At 39.5% G+C, this 27,273-nt stretch overlaps 1 protein-coding gene and 1 pseudogene across 1 annotated transcript in view; one reads left to right on the top strand and one right to left on the bottom strand.

Moving 5' to 3' along the window:
• The window catches only part of MMP16 (matrix metallopeptidase 16), a 388,312-nt gene that overhangs the window by 270,733 nt on the left and 90,306 nt on the right, over positions 1-27,273 (bottom strand). The gene's annotated exons all lie outside the window — the stretch shown is intronic.
• Positions 15,826-20,005, top strand: LOC105613866 (S-phase kinase-associated protein 2-like; annotated as a pseudogene).

The raw sequence follows: 27,273 nt of genomic DNA, 5'->3' as shown, positions 1-27,273 counted from the left end.
AGTGACTCCTAACCTATATCCTGGGGACCTAAAGGTCAACTTACCACTAACCAGCTGCAAGAGTTGATTTTGTGTGTCAATTTGGCTGGCCACAGTACCCAGACACTTGGTCAAACTCTAGTCTAAATGTTGTTCTGAAGGGATCTTTTAGAGGAGATTAATACTTAAATCAACAAACTTTAAGTAAAGCAGCTTTACTTTTCATAATGCAGGTAGATCTCCTCAAATCGGTTGAAGGCTTTGAAAGGAAAAAGCCAGTCTTCACCTAGAAAAGATAGAAGTTTGCTTCTAGATGCCTTCAGACCCTAGAGGACACACTGACTCTTCCCTGGGTCTTCGGTGGCTTGCAGATTTTGAACCTGCCAGCCTCCACAATTGTTTCGACTAATTCCTTCAAGTCTCTCTCTCTCTCTGTGCATGTTTAGCTTGTTACTATGTCAAATAGGGTGATGATGTAAATTGGGTTGGCCAAAAAGTTCATCCAGGTTTTTTGTAATATCTTACAGAAAAACACAAACAAAAAGTTTGGCTAACCCAACACTTACACATTTTAAAATAATTATATAAGAAAATGTGTATACAGCACTTTATAAACTAAATATTAGTTATTAATAGAGCTTTATTGAGAAGATGCCTCTTTTCTTTACCTTCACATTACTAACTTCAGCACAGGGGCAGTATCCAGGAAAGAGTGAGTGATATGGAAAAAGGCACTGTGGACAATCTAAAAAAATTATAAATATGGGAGCCACCATTAGTCTTCACCAACTGAATACACACTATGCACTGGGCATCATAATAGAGCATTAACATGTGTTTTTATTTAATATCCAAAAAATCACAGGAATTTTATTAAATCTCAATTTCTCATTTTTAGATGTGGTTATAAGCTGGAATCAAGATTGCCGGGAGAAATATCAATAACCTCAGATATGCAGATGACACCATCCTTAAGGCAGAAAGTGAAGAGGAACTAAAAAGCCTCTTGATGAAAGCGAAAGAGGAGAGTGAAAAAGTTGGCTTAAAGCTAAACATTCAGAAAATGAAGATCATGGCATCTGGTCCCATCACTTTATGGGAAATAGATGGGGAAACAGTGGAAACAGTGTCAGACTTTGTTTTTGGGGCTCCCAAATCACTGCAGATGGTGATTGCAGCCATGAAATTAAAAGGCACTTACTCCTTGGAAGGAAAGTTATGACCAACCTAGATAGCATATTATAACGAAGAGATATTACTTCGTCAACAAAGGTCCAACTAGTCAAGGCTATGGTTTTTCCAGTGGTCACATATGGATGTGAGAGTTGGACTGTGAAGAAAGCTGAGCACCAAAGAATTGATGCTTTTGAACTGTGGTGTTGGAGAAGACTCTTGAGAGTCCCTTGGACTGCAAGGAGATCCAGCCAGTCCATCCTAAAGGAGACCAGTCCTGGGTGTTCATTGGAAGGACTGATGCTGAAGCTGAAACTCCAATATTTTGCCTACCTCATGCGAAGAGCTAACACACTGGAAAAGACCATGATGCTGGGAGGGGTTGGGGGCAGGAGGAGAAGGGGATGACAGAGGATGAGATGGTTGGATGGCATCACGGACTCAATGCACATGAGTTTGGGTGAACTCCAGGAGTTGGTGATGGACAGAGAGGCCTGGCATGCTTTGATTCATGGGGTCCAAAGAGTCTGACAGGACTGAGTAACTGAACTGAACTGATTGAGTTTTAAAAGGATGTCAAATAACCCAATCATGATCCTAAAAATAATATGAGAAAGAACTGCAAACTAAGATTTTTCTGACTGCCTTCTTAATCACTGCATGGGAATAAAGTGATTTAAACCTAAATGATGGGAGAAAGTAAATACATCAAAACCATCAGTTAAACAAGTTAGAATTACAGCTAAGTCACCTTCCATAACTGGAGGACTAAGCCTGGGAATCAAATGTCAACTACTAAGAATTGTCAATTATATACAAACATGGCAATATTATCATACTTCCCTTTTCTATTTCTCCTCCATACTTCTACTTTTAACATCTTGAATTTTTCATATTTGAAGCCATACCAAAGATACCTGAACTAGCTCTTCTAGATCATTCTTCTAGAAGAATGATCAGCTGACATCGTAGACATAGGAAGCATTGCCCTTTCAATTGTTTCTCTCAGTCAAGCCCCAGGGTCTGACATTAATTTCTTTTTTCTTTGCAATCGGAGTAAGTTTTTACAAGTCTACATGTCTACTGTAAAAAAAATATATATATATATATATATATATATATGAAAATTCTATCATCTTTGTGAACATTTTTTATTTGGATGACTTTTCTCTCCTTCAAATCATTTTCCTGCATTGCAGATGGATTCTTTACCAACTGAACTATCCGGGAAGCCCAAAACACAGACAGGGGGTATTTTCTGGAAGAGCATATTGAAAGGGAAAGTGCATGCAGAACTTTTGCTTTCGTTCTCTTCTCACTCATTCTTTGGACTAGCACTACTCTAAAAAAAAGATGCTGATAAACAGATGTTGACAGATGTATCTCCATATAAATAGATATAGTTTAAGCCAATTAAACTCAAAACTAAGAAGGAAAAAAAAAAAAAGATGCAGTATGTCCCTACTTAAGATCACTTATTTTATGGTTAAGACTTGACATCAGAAAAAAAAATGATGATGTTAGCATAATACAGACACAAAGAATAATAAATGACTTTTTCATACCCCTTTTATCTATGGGTTACCATAGGTAAAGGACAGGTTAATCTAAAAGAAATATTTTTTTCATGCAAAAGTAAAGTGATTATATTCAATGCTATTTTCTGCACTGTCTTTATGACTTTTAACTACAGTTTTAGAAGATTTCCAATATAGAAGTTAAACACACAGCTTCATAGTTATCATAAATTTTTAAAAAGAGATAGCAATTAGTGATTCTACCAATATTCAATATTTTTTTTAGTTTTCTTGTAGCTCAAACCCATGCGTATGATTACAGGCAATTTTCAGAACTGTGTGTGATAAGATACAACTACTAATTGAAAAATATCTAGAATAAATAGTATAATGCTTGTTTCTCTATTTTTAAACTTAGTATTTGCTGTTTCCTTACCTCCAATATATGCAGATTTTCTTACTACTAATATTTCTGTGGAGAAGGAGGTCATAGAGTAATGACTATGTCAATCCATCAACAAGGAAAACAGAAACTCGGTTACCTCTTTGTTATAGAGTACGACTCAGCAATTAAAATGAATGAAGTACTGATAAACACAACATGGATAAATCTCAAAATAGTATGCTGGATGAAATAAACCAGACATAAAAGAGTTTATACTGAATGACAGCTTTTAGATCTCAGTAAAATTATAACTAATCTATACTACAGAAACCAGGCCAGTGGTTGTTTTGGGACTAAGGGGACATGCAGAAAGAAAGACTCACAAAATGGGATTATACGTACATCAAAACTTGTCAAATCATACATTTTACATACATGCGATTTATTGTATGCTATTCATATATTAATAAAGACATTTTCAAAATCTCTGTGTAAAATAATAGGTTGCAATCTACCTTTAAACATCTTCATTCCATCTTTAATTCCTTCAAAAGTACTAACTAGAAACAAACAGGCTGATGGGAATCCAGTAGTCATGTATGGATGTGAGAAAGCTGAGCACTGAAGAATTGATGCTTTTGAACTGTGATGTTGGAGAAGACCCTTGAGAGTCCTTTGGACTGCAGGGAGATCCAACCAGTCCATCCTAAAGGAGATCAGTCCTGGGTGTTCATTGGAAGGACTGATGCTGAAGCTGAAACTCCAATACTTTGGCCACCTGAGGTGAAGAACAGACTTATTAGAAAAGATCCGGATGCTGGGAAAGATTGAAGATGGGAGGAAAAGGGGATAACAGAGGATGAGAGTTGGAAGGCATCACGGACTCGACGGACATGAGTTTGAGCAAGCTCCTGGAGTTGGTGATGGACAGGGAGGCCTGGTGTCCTGCAGTCCATGGGGTCCCAAAGAGTCAGACACGACTGAGCGACTGAACTGAACTAATGGGAATTAGAAGATAAAAGAGTTAATATTTCCTGGTGGCTCAGACAGTAAAGAATTTGCTTGCAAAGCAGGAGACCCAGGTTTGATCCTTAGGTTGGGAAGATTCTCCGGAGAAAAGGAAATGGCAACCCACTCCAGTGTTCTTGCCTGGAGAATTCCATGGACAGAAGAGCCTGGAGGCTACTCCATCCTTGAGGTCACAAAAAGCCTGACACGACTGAGCAACTAATGCAACAAGGAAGGCATCCTCAATAAAAGCCAGGCAAGGGACACGAAAAAAAAAGTATTATAATGAAGTTGGTATAAATAAAATTTTAAAAGCCTTGAGGAAGGAATCATATTTTTTTTTTCTGAAAGTATTATAAAAGACTCTTTCACATCATCTCTCACACTTGCCAGTGAAGCCTTTCCTATCTGTACTCTCCAAAAGTCCCACCTCTGTCTCTCTCACATCTGTTTGTCTCTACAGCATGTATCACCATATGACAATACTTCACTCGTTTACTTTGTTTCGTTTCTATCCAGTCCCGCTCTTGCTGTTCAGTCACTCAGCCATGTCCATCTCTCTGCGACCCTGTGGACGGCAGCAGGCCCAGTTCCTCTCTCTGCAACCCCATGGACGGCAGCAGGCCCAGTTCCTCTGGCCTTCACTGCCTCCTGAAGTTTGCTCAAATTCATATTCACTGAGAGAGCACCATACACATAGATAAAATGAAACTCCACGAGGGCAGAAATTTTATCTGCTTTTTTCATTGCTGAACTGCCAAAAGTTCTAAGAGGACCAAGTCCATAAAAAAGTCGGCTATAGGCACTGTTTTCTGAATGAATGGATGAGTGGATTGAAAATTTACAAAGGACCATAAGCTAGGCTGGCACTGGGGATTAAAGCGGTCAGTTCAACAGACATGATCCCTCCTGTTCTGAAACGTATATGTAAGTAGAGTGAATAATAAAAAAATAAATAAAACATCATCATAACTAAATGGGAATGAACTTCTCAAAGAAAAGCACATAAAGTGGGAAAGGCTGTACTAGTACAGACTAACCTGAGATTATGGAATCTGGGAAGCTCTCATAGAGGAAGTAACATTTAGCTGAGATCTGAAAGCTAAATAAGAATTATTTAAGAGAATGTGCAGATGACACCACCCTAACGCCAGAAAGCAAAGAACTAAACAGTCTCTTGATGAAGGTGAAAGAGGAGAGAGGAAAAAGTTGGCTTAAAACTCAACATTCAAAAAACTAAGATCATGGCATTCAGTCCCATCACTTCATGGCAAATAGATGGGGAAACAATGGAAACAGTGACAGACTATTTTCTTGGGCTCCAAAATCACTGCAGATGGTGACTGCAGCCATGATATTAAAAGACTCTTGCTCCTTGGAAGAAAAGCTATGAGCAACCTGGATAGCATATTAAAGAGCAGAGACATCACTTTGCTGACAAAGGTCTATATAGCCAAAACTATGGTTTTTCCAGTAGTCATGTATGGATGTGAGAGTTAGATCATAACGAAGGCTAAGCATTTAAGAACTGATGCTTTTGAACTGTGGTGGTGGACAAGACTCTTGAGAGTCCCTTGGATATCAAGGAGATCCAACCAGTCCATCCTAAAGGAAATCAGTCCTGAATATTCACTGGAAGGACTCATGCTGAAGGTGAAGCTCCAATACTTTGGCCACCTGATGCAAAGAGCCGCCCCACTAGAAAAGATCCTGACGGTGGGAAAGACTTGAAGGCAGGAGGAGAAGGGAATGACAGAGGATGAGATGGTTTGATGGCATCACCGACTCAATGGACATGAGTTTGAGCAGGCTCTGGGAAATGGTGAAGGACCAGGAGGCCTGGTGTGCTGCACTCCATGGGACTGCAAAGAGTTGGACATGACTGAGTGACTGAACACCAACCAAGGAGAACGTGGTGGAAAAAAACAAAGTGCCATAATGGAAAGGATATCAATGGTGGGGAGCCTGAGGCTAAAGGAACTCAGTACATTCTAGCAACAGTTGGGGAGGAAAATAATGTGGCAGGAGAGCAGCCAGCAAGGACAGAGCAGGAAGAGATGCAAATGGAGAGGCGGAACCAAGAGGATGTCTCTTTCAGGAAACATCCTTTCCCCTTAGACTAGCAAGACATCATTTTTGGCTTAGAGTTAGGTAGAAGAGTAGCATGCTTACATTGTTTTGTAAACTGATCATTTTACTGTGTGGATAATGAACAGAGTGGACTTGAGAAAGAAGCTAGTCTAGAGGGCTGATTTTAAGGGCACTGCAGTGATCTAGAAGTTGTTCCAGTCCATCTAAGTTAGCTGAGCTTACTGGCATAATATTCTCTTGTTAGTGGTTCGGTCTCTGCAGTAGCAAACATTACGTATCTACTTGCAGTGTAATTCTGCCTTCCTTTCTTAAATTATTAATCCTACCAGAGATTTGTCTATTTTTATTAGCTTTTCAAAAATGAATGAGTCTTTGTGGATCCACTTTATTCCATGTTTATTGTATCATGTGCTTGTTTTTTCTACATCATTAATTTATGAATTATGTTCACGGTTTCCTTCTTTCTAAAATCTTTGGATATATTTAGCTATTTTTTTTTTTTTACGTTGAATGCTCAGCTAATGAATTTTTAACTTTTATTCTTTCTAATGCAGCATTTGGGTATAAATTTGTTTTTCTAATGCATCACTTCAGCTATAACCCACATGGATGAGTTGATAGGGATAGAGTAAAGGGACAAGTTGCATTGTGTCATTGTGATATCACTCAGTCCTATCTGACTCTGTGACCCCATGGATTGCAGCCCACCAGGCTCCTCTGTCCATGGAATTTTCAAAAGAGATGGTTAAATAAGCAATCTCAGTAGGGCACTCTAAGTACAAAAACTATGAGAGACTCTGGTCAGTTAATGATTCTTAATCTCAGAACCAAGTAGGCACGCTTAGCAACAAAACCAAGCAACAGAAAACATGAAGATATGTCCCCAAACAATAACACAGTGGTGGCGTGGGCCCCACATCTTGCCCACTGAGCTCAGTCAGTTAGGACAGGTTCTCTGCACACATAAAAAAAGTCAACAAACAAGTTTTGAACCTAGGTTGACAATGTAGGGACAAGAAAACTCCCCTGCTCAACCGGGTAAAGGAACTGATGATGGAAGCATGACATCTACTCAAGAAAGCCAAAGAAGGTCTTCCCCTCCCCACTTCTGCTTGGTTTATAAACCTGCAGCACACTGAGTTCTCAGGGCATGGTACCCTCTTGCCTGCCCACGTGTAAGCCTCATGAGCATCCTGTTCTAACAAACCATTTCTTATCTATCACTTTGCCTCTCACTGAATTCTTTTCTGTGCGGAGACATAAAGGACTGGAGCTCTTCAGAGTCCCCCAAAACGACACCCGTCAGTTTCATAGTAACTGCTTTCATTCAGTTCACACTTTATCATTCCCATAAAGATTTTTTTTTAATCTCTGAGTCATTTAGAAGCATGTTTAAACGTTCAATTTTTTTTTTCTTTTTCTTTTTTTTAGTCTAACTTGCTATATTGTCAAAAAATTGGTTCTGCCTGAAACGGTTGACTTAAAAAAATATTCACAACCTGAAAGTTGAGAGTTATATTTTAATTGGTGGGAATTTTTAGGACTTCAAGTCCAGGAGACAGCATCTCAAGTAACTCTGAGAGAACAGCTCTGAGGAAGTGAGGGGAGCATCCAGGTTATATACAAGTTTTGCAACAAAGGGCAGGAAGCCTGAACATCGAAAGAGTATTGTTTCTTAAAAAAAAAAAAAAAACCCAGATATCCCAGGTTAAGGAAATTAGTACTTTTCTATGTATGGAAAGATACAAGGGTCTGGGCTCACTGAGATCATTTCTTTGACAGGCACCTCGCCTCTCTTGGGCCAGTTATCCTGTGTTTTTCACATTCCGAGTTTCCTCTCAGCTCAATGAGTGACTGAAGTCTGATGGCTGCTAGGTTAGAAGTATTTGCCTTCCTGAGTGCCCTTAGGCCTCACGAGCTTACTCTGGAGGGCTGCAGTCACTGATATCTGTGACATCCTCTCTGTTGATATGGCAGGAAATATTCCATTTCTCAAAATCTTGCTTAATGCACATAAGCTAAGTTTGTAGTCCACCAACAGGCATGTACAGCGCTTCATATATTTGTGATAAACATGTGCATTTCCCTTGGGACTGAATGAAATTACTTAGGTGGAGAGTACCTACCACACAAATGTTTGCCATACAATAGAGAGCTCCTGACTTATAGGTATTACTAACAGCAATGTACAACTGTTCACTGTCCTATTTATTTCTCCATGCTTTCACAGATGCCTTTTGCTCTTCTTGTACACCTGCCCTCACTTTTCAGAAAAAGCATGTTTTTTAATAGCGCTAGTGTGGAGCTGTCTCTTCAAAAGTCAGCTAACTCACCAACTCCTATAGAAATACACTATGGTTTCCTGGTTTGGTTTTGATGCCTTGCCTACATGCTCCCCATGCTTGAGCGCTTAACTCACTAACCGCAGTGATTCCCTCTCTATTAGACTTTGAATGTCTGTGGACAGAGACATTTAAGCCGTTGCGTTTGTTGGCCTAAGTATAATGACTCAAATATTGTAGGTGTTCCAAAATGCCTCAATTTATGAATGGATAAATGAGTCAGTGAGTTTGGTCTAAGCCCCCAAAGAAATCACATTAGCAGAATAATCAATTTTACAGCCTGGCTGTACCATGAGCGACATGACAGGATCACTTAAAATTAATTTTGTTACAAGAAGGAAAAACTTTATATCAAGTTGATTGTAAGATTAATAAATCCTTTAATGAACAGAGAATTTCCTATACCAAGAAAGTTCAATTAAATAGTGAGTGTATTAAAGATATTTCCTAGTATTGAACAAGAATCTGACCAAAAAAGAAAAAAAAAAAAGAAGGAGCAATTTATGGCATTTTTTTTTGTTCTCAGTTGGAGGTGGGAACAATCATGTACCCCTTAGCTTGAAATAAGGAAAAACACAACTGTATTCAGCATAGAAACATCATCAACATCTCTACTGTGGAAAGGCAATGTTTAGCTTGGGTCAGTCATGCTGGTTCACTCATTCAGTCAGGCAACCATTCCTAATTTGCATGTGAGTTTATACACTGCCTACTATATCTGTAAACAAAGGATGCTGCTTCCATCAAGCCATCACACTACCGCCTCGCAGAGAGTGATCCCTCAGTGATCCCTGAGGGAGACTCAGGATGGAGGCAAAGAGGACTGCCCACTGCCAAGCCCAGCCAGCACTCACCACAGCCACACATCCACCCTCGCCCCTGAGGCACCCCGAGGAAACTCAGGATGATAAAACATAGGACACTGGTCCCACATAGCGGAGGTGCATATCAAAGGGATGATATCAGCAAGACCAGACTCTTAGATTTTTCCATACACACAAAGAACTAAATTCTTTAACTTGAGATATCTGGCTTATATTTCTTAGCAGTAATCTTTTGATGTTGCAACCATCTGGCTTTGTTGCAAAAACTCCTATATATCCTGGCTCCCCAACTTCCTCTTCAAAACAGCTTCTCATCATCTGATATGTTGTGTTTCAGGCTCAACGTCTCAGATTTGTCCACCAAGTAAAACACAGCTCTCAACTTTTCGGTTGTATTTTTTTTTCCCCAGTCGAAAAAATAACATACTTAATGAGAATCTACGATGTACTACTCGCTATTGACCAGTCACCAGTCTGACTCTCATTAAGTGAACAAATCACACAAAACATCTGCTTGTGCGGAGGTGAAAAATGAAGGATTTCCTGCCATATCAATAAACAAGGATGTGACAGTCACCAGTGACTCCAGTCCTCCGAATGTGGATTTCTGAGCCCAGTGGGTGCCCAAGAAAAACCATACCTGCGATCAGGCTGCCACCACTCCCACTTGAGCAAGGAACTAAGGATGTGAAAAACTAAATTGCAGGATGCTGGCCCCAGATAGCTAAGATGCATAAGAGGAAGGATTTCGTAGGCCCAGGCTCTTGCCTCTTCCCATACACAGAACAGTGTGAAACTTCTTAACTTGAGATATCTGATTTTCTTAGTTAATAATAATCTTTTGATGTTCAGACTACCTGCCCCTTGTTCAAACTTCTATTTACCCTGACTCCTCCCCCCACCTCCTTAGAACAGTTCTCTCATGGTTACCTGAGATGCCATCTCCTAGGCTTGAAGCCCTAAAATTCTCACCAAATAAAACATAACTCTTAACTTCTAGGTTGCGACTATTTCTGAAGTCAACAGAAGTTAAAGTCATCACTGCATATTAACAAATCTGAAGCAAATATTTATGAGCATAAGGGTTTTCCCAACAAGGAAATCGTTCATGTGTCTGAACAACAGTCACTAGGGAGAAGGTGTAAGATTGTGGGATGAGATGGTGAGATAGCATCACTGACTCAATAGACATGAATCTGAGTAAACTCTGGGAGATAGAGAAGGACGGTGAAGCCTGATGTGCTACAGTCCATGGGGTCACAAAGAGTTGGACATGAATTAGTTACTGAACAACAACAACAACAATGGCCTTTTCCAGGACAGACCCTTCTCCAATATCCTCTTTAGCTTATCTCTGAGTGAACTGAACTGAACTGAAGTACCTAAATAATGGTATCTGATACACATTTCCAGAGTCACTTTTTTTTCCCTGGGATGCTAAAGCCCTCGGGAAATGAAAAATGTTAACTACCTGATGACCATGTGCACATAGCCATCAGGCCTTCTGGAGCCTAAGAATCAATGATGGTAACCCCTATGACACTTCCCTGTTATCTCACCATGAACCAATCAGAGAACTGTGCCTGAACTGATTACATACCCCGTGACCACAGCACTCCCCACTTGAACTTGAAACCCATCCAGGAGCTCTGGGGTTGGGAGTGCTTGCCACCCTGGACTCTTCGTCTGGTGTCCTGCAAGAAACCCTGCATTCCCTTCACCACAACCCAGCGTCGGTGGACTGACTTCACCGCAGGCAGGCCAACACACGGAAGTTTGGTTCACTAACGGTAATTTTTTTTATTATTATTATTAGAACTGATTTTAATGAAATATATTGAAATTATATTGCCCTTCAGAAAAAAACATAAATATAATCAAAGGCCACCAATGAAAGTCTAGTGAACTATAGGACTCTCTGCCAAACTTTTGACCCACTATGGCAAGATTTCCATTTCGTATAAAGACCACATCGTCTCAGGGGCATTACAAAGCACCAGATACCTCCTTCAAAACATCACCATACTAAACAATAAAACTTTGGAAAAGTACTTTGTATTTCATATATATAAAATGCAAGAAAAATTATAAGCTGTGAGCAAACTGTGGTTGAATAATATCACCCCACTGATGATATAATCAATTAATTTTAAGGAAAAAAAATGTCTACCAAAAATTAACAACAGACATGCTTATCCTTAACTTTACTTTATATCATCGCTGAAGGAGATGATTTTAAATGTAAAGAAAAAACATTGTTACTAAGTATCTTTTTAGCTAAAATGAATATGCAAAAATGTTGTATATTAATGCATATATATGGAATCTAGGAAAATGATACTGATGAACTTATTTGCAGGGCAAGAACAGAAATGCAGATGTAGAGAATGAACTTATGAACACAGTGGGAGAAAGAGTGGGCGGGACAAGTTGATAGAGTAGCACTGAAATACATCCATTACCATGTGTGACACAGACAGCCAGTAGGAAGCTTGCTGCACAAAACAAGGAGCTCAGCCAGGTGGTCTGCAATGACCCAGAGATGGGATGGGGTGGGTGAGACAGAGAGGCTCAAGACGGGAATATATGTAGACTTACGGCTGATTTGTGTCATTGTACGGCAGAAACCAACACCATATTGTAAAGCATTTGTTACAGAGTCCAAGATTGCTGTGCTCACTGAATGACAGGCCAATAAATCCAAGATGAGATGGTGAGAACAAGGGAAGAATTTTACTCGGGAGTTGGCTGACCAAGAGATGGCAGGCCAAAAGTGAAATGGTGAAGTCACCCAGTCCTGTCTGACTACTTGCAACCTTATGGACTTTAGCCCATCAGGCTCCTCTGTCCATGGGATTCTCCAGGCAAGAATACTGTAGTGGGTTGCCATTCCCTTCTCCAGGGGATGTTCCCAAAAAAGGGATCAAAACCCAGGTCTCCCTCATTGTAGGCAGATTCTTTACCACCTGAGTCAAGGAAATTCTCAAAAGGGAGGCTAGTGCCTCAAAAACCATCTTGTCAGGGTCTGAATGCCAGGTCCTTTTATGGATCAGAGATGGGGAGGTGAGGAAACAAAGTAAGAAGACCATTTAATTCCTGCAAATAATGCATCATGTGAAATGCTGGGGTGGATGAATCACAAGCAGGAATCAAATAATATCCCAGCAGGATCGCTGGGATAAATATCAACAACCCCAGATATGTAGATGATACCACCCTAATGGTAGAAAGTGAAGGGGAACTAAAGAGTCTCTTGATGAAGGTGAAAGAGGAGAGTGAAAAGCCTGGCTTAAAACCCAATATTCAACAAACTAAGATCATGGGAGCCAGTCCCATCATTTCATGGCAAATAGATGGGGAGAAAATGGCAACAGTGACAGATTTTACCATCTTCCATTCCAAAATCCCTGCAGACAGTGACTGCAGTCACAAAATTAAAAGATACTTGCTCATTGAAAGAAAAGAATCAGACACGACTGAGGGACTTCACTTTCACTTTTCACTTTCATGCATTGGAGAAGGAAATGGCAACCCACTCCAGTGTTCTTGCAACTTATGGACTGTAGAATCCCAGGGACCGGGAAGCCTGGTGGGCTACCATCTATGGGGTCGTACAAAGTTGAACATGACTGAAGCGACTTAGCAGCAGTCACCACCTACAGCGATTTTGGAGCCCAATAAAACCTGTCACTGTTTCCATTGTTTCCCCATCTATTTGCCATGAAGTGATGGGACCAGATGCCATGATATTCAGGAAATCAATCCTGAATATTCATTGGAAGGACTGATACTGACACTCAAGCTCCAATACTTTGGCCACCTGATGCAAGTAGCCGACTCGTTGGAAAAGACCCTGATGCTGGGAAAGATTGAGGGCAAGAGGTGAAGCAGACAACAGAGGATGGGATAGTTGGTTGGTATTACTGACTCAACGGACATGAATTTGAGCAAACTCTGGAGATGGTGAATGACAGGGAAGCCTGGCATGCGGCAGTCCCTGGGGTGGCTAAGATTTGGGGAGGACTGAGAGACTGAACTGGAGAAAGCAATGGCACCCCACTCCAGTACTCCTGCCTGGAAAATCCCATGGATGGAGGAGCCTGGTAGGCTGTAGTCCATGGGATCGCGAAGAGTCGGACACGACTGAGCGATTTCCCTTTGACTTTTCACTTTCATGCATTGGAGAAGGAAATGGCAACCCACTCCCGTGTTCTTGCCTAGAGAATCCCAGGGATGGGGGAGCCTGGTGGGCTGCCGTCTATGGGGTCGCACAAAGTCGGACACTACTGAAGCGACTTAGCAGTAGCAGCAGCAGCAGAGAGATTGAACAACAATTCCTGCAACTGTCTCCTAGAATAGCAAGCCATAGGAAAGGGGATGTGTTAGTTTCACTTCCATACAGTCATTTCATGGGTGGTGTGAAATGGAATATCTCCTGTCATATCAACAAACAAAGATGTCACGTCTCTCTGTGGTTCTGGCCTCCCCAAATGTGAATTTCTGGGCCATGCCAGTAAGCAGCTGAGGAGGGACGCCATGCCCTCTGCCACACAAAGAATTCGAGAATGTCACCATCCTTCAAGGGTGGGCAGAGTCAGGTTATCTCCCTGAGGCAGGCCTTACGTATGCCTTTCATAACAAAAGCAGCAAGATAAGAATTAAAGTCACAGAAGCAAACCCAATATAATCCAAAATTAACCTTTCTGGATTACATATTTATCCTGTAATTAAAAATAAATTTAAAGAAATAGGCAAAGATAACGAAGGGTAATTCAGTATAGAAAACTGGAACAAAAAAACAAACATCAAAATGAAAAAACAACCCGAAGACACTAAGGATTATGATTTTAAAATTATAGGTAAGGATCTTAATGATGATATTTTAGAATACATGTTTTTGCTATAGCAAAGCATAAGAACTTAAAGATTAATCTAAATATTACTGGAACAACTGAAGTACATAAACTTTTCAGTTTAAATGAGGTTTTAAGGGACTGGATCAAAATAGTAAATAGGCACCTATTTCCCTCCTCTTATATACGCACTTAATGTACACAGGTATACCTGGAGCAATTCACTGAGAGAAATTCAGAAACCAGCTGACTGAATTCTTCACGTGGGGTAAATAAGAAAATCACACACCAAAATCCATAGGGAAAGCTGAGACATACTCAGACTATAAACTCCATACCTAGCACAGTGCCATACAATCTGGAGGCAACCCTCAACTCCCAGCTTCTCTCTGGGAGTAAAGGATTTGGAACACACCCCTGGGTCCCTACTTTCAAAGCTCCCCCCGAGAGACGGCCTCCCGGAACACCTAGCTTGAAAGTAGACAAGCCTTGCACTCAGATGTGTGCTGTCTCTCAGCTGTGTCCAACTCTTTTACAGCATCATTGATTGTAGCCCGCCAGGCACCTCTATCCAGAGAGTTTTCCAAGAAAGAATATTGGAACAGGTTGCCACTTCCTACTCCAGAGGATCTTCCGGAGACCCAGGAAATGAATTCTTGTTCTTGAGTCTCCCATACTGGCAGGCAGATTCTTTACCACTGTGCCCCCTGGGAAGCCCCAACTCCTGCATTCAGGAATCTCATGCTATTTTTGCAAAGAAGCAGTTCTTAAAAGGAACACCAGTGCTTGCAACATTTATTGTCACAAGGCTCGGCACAGAGAGAGCTGGCAAGCACTCCCATCTCCCAGGCTTTCCCTGGAAAGGATCTGACTGCAGCTTTACAAGCTGCTGCCTGAGGGTTCAGCTTTTAATGAGCATGCATCTTCACAGGCTTCACATGTGAGCCTCCTCAGAGACCAAGGCAGTTAGTGGGTGCATTCCTGTCTTCTCCCTAAAGCTCCTTCCAACAATAAAGCCAAGTTGCCAATGTGTTAGGAAAATACCTCAGAGTATCAGATAAAAACTGTATACATCCGGGGTCCAATGTTTACAGCTGCCATTCAAGGAATAGGTCCCTAAATCTCTGATAGCCAGTGGGGCTCAGAGAACTAAGTCAAAGAAGTAGTTAATGGGTTTGTGAGCACTTGCCACAACTATACCATAAAGATTCAGTGCAGAAGGAGCAGGCATTAATGCTCACCTCCCAGTTTCTGCCTGGAAGGACTGCATGGTTAACTACATATGTGCCTAGCTGCTGCCTGAGGATCTGGCTTCTAATCAGCCTGCATCTAGGTGCTGATTGCAATCCTCCTCTTCAGGACACTGAAAGGTCTTGAGGTTCCTGGGACACCCTCAAGTACTGGCAGCCACGAAGAACAAAGACAGTGGTTTGGACAATTAGAAAGGCTTGAGCAGTAACTAAAAGCCTGAACTAGGTTTATTGACAAGGTTCATGTCCTACATAAGACCAGTCTGCAAAGATTGCAATAAATTATTGTTTTTGCCCTTGGGCAGAAACTAACACAGAGGGCTTCCTTGGTGGTCTAATGAGTAAGAAACTGCCTGCCAATGCAGGAGACATGGGCTCAGTCCCTGTTCCAGGAAGATTCCACATGCCACGGAACAACGCAGCCGACGAGCCACCACCACTGAGCCAGCACTCCAGAGCCCACAGGAAGCAACCACTGGAAGTCATGCACCTGGAGCCTGAGCCCCAGAGGAGAAGCCACCTCCGTGAGAAGCCCACAGACCGCAGTGAAAAGTAGCCTCTGCTTGCCACAACTGGAGAAAGTTCACGGGCAGCAACGAAAATCCAGTGCAGCCAAAAATAAATAAATATTAAAGAAAAACAGTATCAGAAATTCAAGAAAAATCAAGAAACAAAGGAATATATTTCAAACAAATGAACAAGAAAAATCTTCAGAGACCAATATTAATAAAATAGAGATGAGCAATTTACCAAATAGAGAGTTCAAATTAATGGTCATAAATATGCTCAACACGGTAAGGAGTTCAAATACTGAACATGAGAATTTCACTAGAGAGAAAAGTATAAACAGAAACTGTAGTGCTAAAGCACACCACTAAACTGAAAAATTCAATAGAGGCACAGCTAAAATAAGCAGAAGAAAAGATCAGAAAATTCAAAGAAAGTGCTATGGAATTCATCCAATTAAAGGAGGACAAGAAAACTGAATGAGAAAGAATAAAGACAGCTTAAGTGGTATATGGGACACCATCAAGCAGAGCATATTTATATGTGTGACTACACACACACACACACACACACACACACACACACACACACATTTATGTCAGAAAGCTAACACAAAGAAATAATGGCTGAAAACTACCTAACCTGGGAAAAGAAACAAGACATCTAAGTCCAGGAAGCCTAAATAATGTCAGGATAAAACTAAAGAGACCCACAACAAGATACATTATAATTAATTACATTATAATTAAATTGGCAAAAGTTAAGAGAAAATTTTAAAAGCAACAACAACAACAACAAAAAACTTGCTATACAGAAAATAAAACCCTTAAGATCATGAGCAGATTTCTCAGCAGAAACCTTGGCGGTTTAAAGGCAATGGATGATATATTAATAGTGCTGGAAAAAAAAAACAAAGACTCAACCAAGAGTACTCCACCCATGAAAGCTGCCATTCAGAAAGAGAGAAGTAGTTTTCCAAAAAAAGAAAACAAAAGCTGAACATCACTGAACTGACCTTACAAAAACATTAAAGAGAGTTCTTCAAGCTGAAATAAAAGAATACTAATCAGTAATATAAAAACATATGAACACATAAAACTTGCTGGTAAAGGTAAATATGCAAGTTACCTGAGAAGACTATAATAATATAATGAAAGTGAAAATGAAAACGCTAGTCACTCAGTCGTGTCCAACTCTTTGCAACCCCATGGACTGTAGCCTGCCAGGCTCCTCTGTTCATGGGATTTTCCAGGCAAGAATACTGGAGTGGGTTGCCATTTCCTTCTTCAGGGGATCTTCCCGACCCAGGGATCAAATTGAAGACGGATTGTATACCATCTGAGCCATGAGGGAGGAAACATTATAATGGTGGTGGGTAACTATAATACGGGTATGAAGATCAAAAGACAAAAGGACTAAAATAACTATAATGAAATTTGTTAATGGATACACAGTATAAAAATGACACCAAAAACATAAAATTTGAGGGGATATGTAAAAATGTAGTGCTTTGCTCTGCATTTGAAGTTATCAGCTTAAAATAGACTATTATTACTATAAGTTTCTTTTTTTTTTTGGTAAGTATCATGGAAACCACAGGACAAAAAACTATTAGATACTTTAAAAAGTATAGAGAAAGAAATCAAGGCATGCCACTACAAAAAAAAATAATCAAATTGCAAAGCAAGAGATAAAAAGCAGCAGAAAAGAATAAAGGAACTGCAAAAGAGCCATAAAACTAATAATATGGATACAGTAAGTCCATGTATACTTTACACGTAAATAAACCAAATTCTCACATTAAAAGACATAGATTCATTGAATAAATTACAAAACAATTCCCACTACATGCTGCATACAGGAGACTCACTTCTGCTTTAAGGACACATTTAAGCTCGAAGTGAAGGAATGAGGAAGGATATTCCATGCAAAAGGAAAACAAAAAAAGGCAGACATAGCTATACTTATATCAGACAAAACATCTAAGCAAATGGCTGTAATAAGAGACAAAGAATATGATACAATTATAAAGGGGTCAATTCATCAAGAGTATATAATGAAATATACATATGTATATACCCAACGTCAGACCAACTAAATATATACTGTAAACATTAACAAACCTATTTCTAACAGAAATAGACAGCAATACTATTATAGAATGGGACTTTAACACCCAATTTTCAACAGTAGCTAGATCATCCATACAGAAAACCAGTTAAAAAATTTGTCTTATCATACATGTTAGACCAGATAAATCTAACAAATGTTCACAGGAGAGTACATCCAACAGGAGCAGAATTCACATTCCTTTCAAGCATACGGAACATTCTGCAAGTTAAACCATGTGTTAGATCACAAATAAGTCTTAATAAACTTAGGAAAACTGAAATAATATCAAACATGCTTTCCAACTACAATGTTACAAAACTAGAAATCAATAACAATAAAAAAAATTGGAAAATTCACAAATATGTGAAGATTATATGCTACCGAACGACCAATGCCTAACAGAAGAAATTTGAAAAAAAAATTCCTTGAGACAAATGAATATGGTAATACAACATAGAAACTTATTGAATGCAGCATAATTCTTTCTAAGAGGAAAGTCATAGTCATAAATGCCTACATTAAGGGAAAGGAGATCTCAATTAAACCACTATACTTTACATCTAAAAGAATCAGAAAAGGAAGAACACATTAGGCCCACCGTTAATAGATGAAACTAAAAAAGATAAGAATGGGAAAAATTTAAAGAGTGAGTAGAAAGGAAATAAAGAAGATCAATGAAAGTAACACTTGTCTCCTTTTGGGGGTGGGGGGCGGAGACAGGAGGAGATAAAAGGTGTGGTTCAAATTTTGCTCTTTGAGATATCTTGAAATTATAGGTTCACTCTCCCTAAAATTTCAAAGAGCGTGAACATCTTCCAGGAACAGTGAGAAGAGCCCCCAGAAACTGCTTTCAGACCTGGGCCACCCACAGAGCCCCCACTCCCCCCATGAAAATGGGTGAAAAGCGAAGGGAATGACAAGGACTTTGTGACTGTCCGCAGACCTAAGCCAAACAGAGAACTTTCCAGGTGTTTCTTGGGACTCCCTTCCAGACAAGCTACTCCTCAGAATCTTTACCTGTCTGTGCTTCCCCGAACTCCTGAAAGTCTCCAGTGTTTGTAAGAGATGGTATCATCTAGCGTCTGACGAGTCTCTGGCAGACCATAGACCTCGCGACCGTAAACCTCTATACCAGAGGCGGTTGGTCGACAGCTCTCCCGAGGCGTGGTTGCCTTCTGCTGCCCAGGATCACTTATGGACCAGCCGTTAGTTGAACGTCTCAGCCCTTTTCGTCGACAGCACCTGCACCTGTGGAACTCCGTGATGGATGTGTTTACCCTCCAGGGCCTTCTGTCTCACCGCTCCAAGTTGCAACGAGCATCTCAGCCTGGAAGGCATCCGGCTTTCAGATCCCATTGTAGACAATCTTGTTCAGAACACAAATTTATGGTGACTACATCTTTCTGGGTGTTCTGGATTCTCTGAATCTGCCCTTAAGACTTTGCTGAGCAGCTGTTCCAGATTGGATGAGCCGAACCGCTCTTGGTGCTATAAGTTCACTGAAAAGGACGTACAGTTGGCTGTGGCCCACGTGTCAGAGACCAGCACCCAGATGAATCTCAGCGGGCACCTAAAGAATCTGCAGAGATCAGATGTCTCTACCTTACTTGGAAGCTGTCCCAATCTTGTCCACCTGGACTTAAGCAATAACGTCATGCTGAAAAAATGACTGCTTCCCAGAATTTTACTAACTCAACTACCTCCAACACCTATCACTCAGTCAGTGTTATGACATAATACCTGAAACTTTACTTGAGCTTGGAGAAACTCCCACACTAAAAACACTACGAGTCTTTGGAATCGTGCTGGACGGTACCCTTCAACTGTTAAAGGAAGCCCTCCCCCATCTAGTTAATTGCCCCCACTTCACCATCATCACCAGGCAGATCATTGGCAACAAGGAGAACCAAGAGATATGGGCCATCAAATCCCGACTCTCACTAGAAAAGCCCAGTTGTCTATGAAGCCTCTATTGCAAGATGGTGTCTCCTCTTTTCTTTGAACAGGGAAAGTAGGCAGGAAGCCCCGTTGTGGAGAGCTTAGCTATTTATATTCTTGGTTTTCCATTGCCCTCCTTCTACAAGCATATTAGAGAACCACTGGAGAGAGAAAACTATGAAGTTTGTTTTTCAGAAATGACTATGAAAGCTTTTATCACTGCTATACCCTAAAGAGCCTAAGCTCTATGCTTTTTGAAATTCCATTGGTAGTTTTTATAAAATATTAATTATCTTACCTATTGCACAATATATAACTGTAACTTATTTTATACACAGCAGCTTGAACCCCTCAGTCCTCTGACGCTACACTGTCCCATCCCTTCTTCCCTCGCCAATACTATGTTCTCTATAACTGTGAAGCTGTTTCTATTTTCACTAGTTTTTTTTTTTTTTTTAGATTCACTAGTGTGTGGACTTTTTAGATTCCACATATAAATGGTACCATAGTACATTTCTCTTTCTTTATCTGACTTATTCACTTAGTATAATGCCTTCCAAGTCTATTCATGTTGCTGGAAATGGCAAAATTCCCATTTTACTCTTTTTTATGACTGAATAGTACTTCACTGTATATATGTGCATATATATATGTAGTACTGCTGCTGCTGCTGCTAAGTCGCTTGGGGTGTCCGACTCCGTGTGACCCCATAGATGGCAGCCCACCAGGCTCCCCCGTCCCTGGGATTCTCCAGGAAAGAACACGAGTGGGTTGCCATTTCCTTCTTCAATGCATGAAAGTGAACAGTGAAAGTGAAGTCGCTCAGTCGTGTCCGACTCTCTGCAATCCCATGGTCTGCAGCCTACAGGCTCCTCCATTCATGGGATTTTCTAGGCAAGAGCACTGCAGTGGGGCGCCACTGCCTTCTCCGATACGGAGTACTGCTCAGTATATAGACATATGGCTTCCCTGGTGGCTCAGTGGTAAAGAATCTGCCTGCCAATGCAGGAGATACAGGTTCTATCCCTGGATTGGGAAGAACCCCTGAAGAAGGAAATGGCAACCACTCCAGTATTCTTGCCTGGGAAATTCCATGAACAGAGGAGCCTGGCAGGCTACAGCCCATGGAGGGTCATAAAAAGAGTTGAACATGACTTAGCGACTAAACTATATCTATACATGTATACACACACACATACACACATAAACATATATATATATATCTTTATCCATTCATCAGTTTGATATTTTTACTCATTCATCCATTCATGTTTTTCCACACATATATATATACATATGGATATATGCCTGTTGATGGACACTGTTTGTTTTCATATCTTGGAAGTTGCAAATAATGCACCTTTTCAAATTAGTGTTTTTGTTTTTTTCAGATACATACTCAGGAGCGTAACTGCTCAGTAGCTGTACTTTTAGTTTTCTGAGGAACTTCCATCCTGTTTTATGCAGTGGCTGCATCAATTTACATTCCCACCAAGAGGGGACCAGGGCTCTCTTTCTCCACATTTCTGCCACCATTTGTTATTTGTGTCCTTTTGATGATATTCAGATATAAGGTAGTATTTCATTGTGATTTTGATTTGTATTTCCCTGATGATTAGTGATGTTGAGCATATTCCCAACTGTCTGTTGGCCACCTACATTCCGTATTGGAAAAATGTCTATTCAGGTCTTTTGCCCATTTTTAGTAGGGTTATTTATTTATTTTTTTAGTTGTATGAACTGTGTATATATTTTAGATATTAATGCCTATGAGTCATATCAAAAGCAAATGTTTTCTCCTGATTCAGTGTATTATCTGAATTTTTTTTCCATCTTCAATATTAACATGGCTAAATGAAAGTACAGATATTTTCATAAATTTTTTAAAAATGTATGCTGATATGATAGCTGTCACAATACAAGGTAACAAAATTGTTTAAAATGAGATATAAGAAAACTAAACACTACTAGAGCCATCTCATGGGAAAAACCCAAACGACTGTTTTAGTCACCCCAGTAATACAGCCACTATGGAAAACATTACGGAGTCTTCTCATGAAATTAAATACAGAACCAAAATATGATCCAGCAATCTATATCCAGAAGTAAATGAAAAGAAGTAAAGGAAATGAAACCATAATCTCAAAAAGATATCTATACCCTCATATTCACTGCATTACTATTCACAATAGCCAAGGTGTAGAAACAATCTAACTGCCATGAGTTTGAAAGAATAAAGAAAATGCGACATACAAAGTAGCATATTATTCAGCTTTAAAAAGAAGGAATTCCTGCCATTTCGACGCTGAATGTACCTGAAGACTATTATGTTAAGTGAAATAAGCTAGAGAAAAACAAATATTACATGGCATCACTTGTATGTAGAATCTCGAAAACAGAAATTCAAACTCAGAAACAGGATGCTGGTTGCCAAGGGCGAGGAGTAGAAGAAACTGGGAGAGGCTGGTAAAAGAGTATAAATTTTCAGTTATAAGATGAATAAGATCTTTTGTTCTCCTGCATGACCTTGTGACTATAATTGATAATACTGTATTATGTAACTGAAATTTGCTAACGGAGTAGAACTTGTATTCTGATAAAAATGATAAATATCTAATGTGACAGGTGTGGTAATTACTCCAACTGCAGAAAAATTTTCACAATGTATGTCAAATCATCACATTGTATGTTTTAAAATATTATAATTTTATATATTTTATAATTTTATATGTCTTTTATAATTTTATATAGATAAATAAAGGTTAGAAAATACACAATATTTACCTAAGCCACAGGGTAATATATACAATATTTTAGATGTAGATAGAAAATAAGAAAGAAAACTTAGAAACAACTCCTGTTAAATCTTGAAATAAATAATAAAACGGATTTTTCTCTCTTAGTCATGACAGACATAGAGCATTCAATTGTCGTTAGTAGTATTTAAACATGAAAAAACTCTACCTATCACTTTGTGTCTATTTTACTTTTGTTGCTAACATCCGTATCTTATATTTTATAGTGAAAATTCCAGGCAAGATTTCCAGGTGAGTTGTCAAATGTTTAGATATTTACCTTGCCTTATCAAAATATGATTTTTGGACACTTCCAAAGATTGCAGTGGAAGAGGAGATAATTTAAGCCAAATGATACTTTATAATAAACTTAAGTATATTTCCCTTGAGCAGACATAGCAATACAGAGAATTTTACACCAACAGAAGAATAAAAGCCAAGCTCTCCTAAACTATAGAGGGTGCAGGCCCACAGACACACACTGTTATTGAGTTGCCCACATAACTTCCTCTCAGGCGTGGTGAGCTCCCAGTCTGAGTGCTGGATGGACTCTCAAAATCATGGCTTGCGTCCCTTCTAAAGTAAAAGCAGTACTCTGAAATTGTAAACATAGAACAACTTAATCAGAGCCAACAGGCCACAATAATAAAGGTTTGGATAGTCACAGTTTAAAAGCTATGACTAGAAAATCTTCATCTTTAGCCTTCCTCATGTTAGCCAACAGACAGTAGTTAATCCTTATATCCCTATAGCAGTGGGAAAAAAAAAAAAATGAGGGAAGAATGTTATTTGGTAACATATATTACCCAAGCATCTTTTCTTTTAAATGACCTTAGGTTAACCAGACAATCATTTGGTTGGATAATGATGGTACACTTAGATGTCTTTAACATATCTAAAAGTAAATGCCCTGTGATTTTGTAAGCCAAAGTTAAATATATTTGCAAGAATGCTTCACTGGATCTTACATTCTCCAGAATGTGAGTTCTCAGTCCTTGCAATAAGCTATCATCTTCCTCCCAACCCCAAATTTTCAGGCTTAAAGAATGGTGTCCCAAAATGAAAGCTACAATTGTCAACCAGTTTCAGAATAGGAAGATAAATATATTCCCAAGGTTATATATGTTTGCTGAAGTCTAGATTTTTATTAGATGCCATCAAAGTCATTCTCTGTGGCATGATTTTGGAAGGCAGAGATACTTCCACTTTACACAAGCTGTAGAAAAGCTAGAGGAAAAGACTCAAGAGAGTGTTGATGCACTAGGTAGGTAAAGGTCAACACCTGGTTCTCACCTCACCACATTCAAGGATCCATATGTAATTATGAGTAACAGCAGGCATGGCCTTCTTGAGACTGCTGCTGCTACTGCTGCTAAGTCACTTCAGTTGTGTCCGACTGTGCAACCCCATAGATGGCAGCCCACCAGGCTCTCTGTCCCTGGGATTCTCCAGGCAAGAACACTGGAGTGGGTTGCCATTTCCTTCTTCAATGCATGAAAGTGAAAAGTGAAACTGAAGTCGTTCAGTCGTGTCCGACCCTCAGCGACCCCATGGACTGCAGCCCACCAGGCTCTTCCGTCCATGGGATTTTCCAGGCAAGAGTACTGGATTGGGGTGCCATTGCCTTCTCCGGGCCTTCTTGAGACTAAAGACATTTAATTCCTGTCATGTTTGTCTTTCTAATTTTATTTCTAGTCATCATGATCAACAGGAGAATCTGGATGGAGTTAGAATAAGATCATAGAAGCTTAAAAAGCTGCATTTAGAGCAAGAATACTCAAATTTATTATGGAATGGCATTAGGTATTTGCTTTCTGCTGATGTAGGTAAGTTTGGTAATTTTTTTTTCTGCATTAATAGTTGGAAGAAGGCCCAAGGCTTTCCTGGACTCAGAACTGTTTAGTAAGCAGGGATTTTTGTGCTGCATGTTAAAATGTACGACAACATTGTTTCATTTGGGCAACTGCTCAAAAGAGATGAATAATGAGCTGCTTTCTAGGTAAGAGTTCTTGAGTTGCTGTTGAAGATACTCTTAAAGCTCAGGTTGCTAAAATTTACTCTTAAAGCCATTCATTTGAGACGAGTCTTAACCAAGTTGTTGTTATTCAGTTGCTAAGTCATATCTGGCTGTGACCCCATGAACTGCAGTATGCTAGGCTTCCCTGTCCTTCACTATCTCCCCGAATTTGATCATACCCAGGTCCACTGAGTTGGTAATACTATCCACCATCTCATTCTCTATTGTACCCTTTTCCTCTTTGCCCTCAATCTCCCCAGCATCATGGTCTTTTCCAATGAGTCAGCTCTTCAGATCAGGAGGTCAAAGTATTGGAACTTCAGCTTCAGCATCCAATGAATATTTAGGGTTCATTTCCTGAATGATGTGCCTGGTGGCAAAAGTAAAGACTGATGCTATAAAGAACAATATTGCATAGGAACCTGGAATGTTAGGTCCATGAATCAAGGCAAACTGTATGTGGTCAAGCAGGAGATGGCAAGAGTGAACATAGACTTTTTAGGGACCAGTGAACTAAAATGGATGGGAATGGGTGAATTTAATTCAGATGACCATTATGTCTACTACTGTGGGCAAGAATCCCTTAGAAGAAATGAAGTAGCTCCTATAGTCAACAAAAGAGTCCAAAATGCAATATTTGGGTGCAATCTCAAAAACGATAGAATGATCTCTGTTCATTTCCAAGGCAAACAATTCAACACCACCATAATCCAAGTCTATGTCCCAACCACTAATATTGAAGAAGCTGAAGTTGAACAGTTCTGTGAAGACCTACATGACCTTCGAGAATTAACACCAAAAAAAGATGTCCTTTTCATCATAGATTAGAATGCAAAAGTAGAAAGTCAAGAGATACCTGGAATAACAGGCAAGTTTGGCCTTGGTGTACAAAATAAAACATGTCAAAGGCTAACAAGAGTTTTGCCAAGAGAATGCACTAGTCACAGCAAACACCCTCTTCTAACAACACAAGAGATGATTCTACACATGGACATCACCAGATGGTCAATACTGAAATCAGATTGATCAACCAAAAGGGAAGTACAAAAGCAAAAGACAGTTGTAATTTAGTATTTTAGAAAAGTAAATTCGTTATCAGATTTTATTATTAAAGGTAAAAATAAACTTTTTTATTTACCTTGTGAAAAATCCTAGTAAAGAATCTTTAAAATTAATTTTATGATCTTTCCTATGCTCAAGGCAATCAATGGTCACCACTCTAATCATAAATGTTTTTCTGGCCTGATGCTGGCTCTATCCTCTATCAAATCACATGTTCATAAATATAGGCTTCTAGCCAGAGTCACTTTTCTCATCTGTAGAGTTTTCCTCCTTATCTACTTCAAAAAAGTTTTGTAAATTGGGAAACAAAAGATAAGAAATCGCTATTATGTTGTGAATTTATAAAAAATATAATGTATTACAGTATCTTAAATGTGTCCCGAACCTGAAAATAAACTCCTTATCAAAATCTAAGAGCAACATTCTAAAAACTACTTGGGGATGAGTAATTTAAGGCTAGATGATAAAAACAGGTCAAATTCCCCTTTCCTTTATAAGATTATAGTATTTTCATAACTATACTATTTTTATAACAATATAATACCGTAATTACTCTAATGGCATTTTTAGCTAACATGTATTGAGCATCTTTTTTTTTTTTTAATGTACCAGGCACTCTTATAAGTATTAATACTTTACATTCATTAACTTAACTGATCCTGACCATAGCCCTGTGCTATACCCTCAAACACAGGAAAACCAAGACAAAGAAGAAGTTAAATAACCTGCCCAGAGTTACAGAGCTGGTAAAAGAGAGGCCTAGATTTTGAACAAAACAGTGCTGCTCAGAGTCTTGGCCCTTAACTACTCTGTTGTAACATCTCTTTTAATTTCATGACTTTCATAGACATGAACAAAATCATGCGTCATAAAGATTTTGAAAACTCTGTGCTATTACTCAATTATCATCCTTTCTAGTCTCCACAGATACTGTTTAGATATCTCCCTGACACCCAGGAATTTACGTTCCAAGGGCTACCAGTAAACCTCAGGCCCAACACACGTCCTCAGCTCCAGGGAAACATCTTAGCTCCTCCCCATCCACACCAATACACTGGAATGTGAAGCTTAAGGCCCATACTGATTTAATTTTACTTTCCTTTTCTTCCTGAGCCTTTAACACAAAACCTTTATTCTTTGCTTGCTGTATGTTTTAACCTGATTTTCTTCTCTCAGTGCTGAGGTGTCCTTTTTTTTTTCTTCCCCGCCAATCATGGCTAAGAGGTCTGGCTCTCAATACCCACACATATTAGAATAGAAATTCTTCTGATTAAATATATTTATATATCTATATTCCCACCTCACAGTTTTACTATAAAAGGTCCACTCCACTAGAGAACCAATAACTATAAAAGCTATCCCCCATGATTAAGAATCTAAGGATGGTATAAGTCGATGACCTTAGCAGTTCCTAAAATTT

This window comes from Ovis aries, chromosome 9 (genome assembly GCF_016772045.2).
Source record: "Ovis aries strain OAR_USU_Benz2616 breed Rambouillet chromosome 9, ARS-UI_Ramb_v3.0, whole genome shotgun sequence".
Classification (NCBI taxonomy): Eukaryota; Metazoa; Chordata; class Mammalia; order Artiodactyla; family Bovidae; genus Ovis; species Ovis aries.
The sequence above is the reverse complement of the archived record's forward strand: the minus strand, read 5'-3'. Positions and strand labels throughout refer to the sequence as shown.